The sequence below is a fragment of the Vombatus ursinus genome, unplaced genomic scaffold (genome assembly GCF_900497805.2).
Source record: "Vombatus ursinus unplaced genomic scaffold, bare-nosed wombat genome assembly UNPS02014801.1, whole genome shotgun sequence".
NCBI lineage: Eukaryota > Metazoa > Chordata > Mammalia > Diprotodontia > Vombatidae > Vombatus > Vombatus ursinus.
In genome coordinates, this window is record NW_020954579.1 from 5159777 (window position 1) to 5160689 (window position 913).

Here is a 913-nt window from a genome sequence, read left to right on the forward strand (position 1 = left end):
GCTCGCGGGGACAGCTTGGAGCCCAGACTGCAGGGTGCGTGCCCGGGAAGAGGAGCGGGGGAAAGAGTTCCTTCCTCCGGGAGCCCCGGAGCGCGCCCCGCTGCAGCTGCGGGAGCTCGGGGAGGTCTTCCTGCAGCCCGCCCTGAGAACCCCGATGGCCATCCCGTTCGTGGGCATCCCGGGTCCCCAACATTCCATTCCTGCCCCCGGGGAGATGCCACCACTTGGGAGAGAGCAGCCCAAGTGATTTTGCTGCTTGAGAAGGCTGCCGGCCGCTTCCAACAGCCAGCGGGTCCCATGGTGTAATGGTTAGCACTCTGGACTTTGAATCCAGCGATCCGAGTTCAAATCTCGGTGGGACCTCACTTACCCTTTTGGATCCCGTAATTAAAGTTTTGGGACTCTGCTGCAGGACGCGGCCATGGCTAACGAGGCCGCAGCCTCAGTGACCCACTGGACAGCGGTTTGGGAGTCCCCTCCCTCCCTAAAGACGCTTTCATTTCGTCTTCCAAGAAAAGGCCCAACTGCGCAAGCGCTAGAGACAAGACGAAAAGTACGCGTGCTAGAGCTGAGGCTGCAATTTGACCCCTCCTTCTTTCTCTTCCCCCCCTCGCCCCCACCTCCGCCCTTTCCTAACCGCTAGGGAACACCCGAAGGAATCCGAAAGATCCCGAGGCTGTTTCCAGAGGGGCACAGCAGCGCCCATTGGCCTTAAGGGGAGACCCGCCTCTCCCCGAGCGCCGTGCTTATTGGCCATTGTGCTCCGCTGATACTCCTTTAGAAACTGTCTGGGCCCGGCGGGACGAGGATGGGTGGAGGGGCGGGGAAATTACGTAGGTCCCGGCAGCTTCCATTGGCCAAACTAGATGGAGGCGGTGTCATCCTTCCCATTTGCTTCTTGCTATTGGTTGTA

General features: G+C 60.4%; 1 non-coding gene across 1 annotated transcript; it reads left to right on the forward strand.

The window, feature by feature from the left end:
* Positions 1-291: 291 nt before the first annotated feature.
* Positions 292-363, forward strand: TRNAQ-UUG. Its single transcript has one exon. It is a non-coding gene; the product is annotated as a tRNA-Gln (tRNA).
* Positions 364-913: the final 550 nt, after the last annotated feature.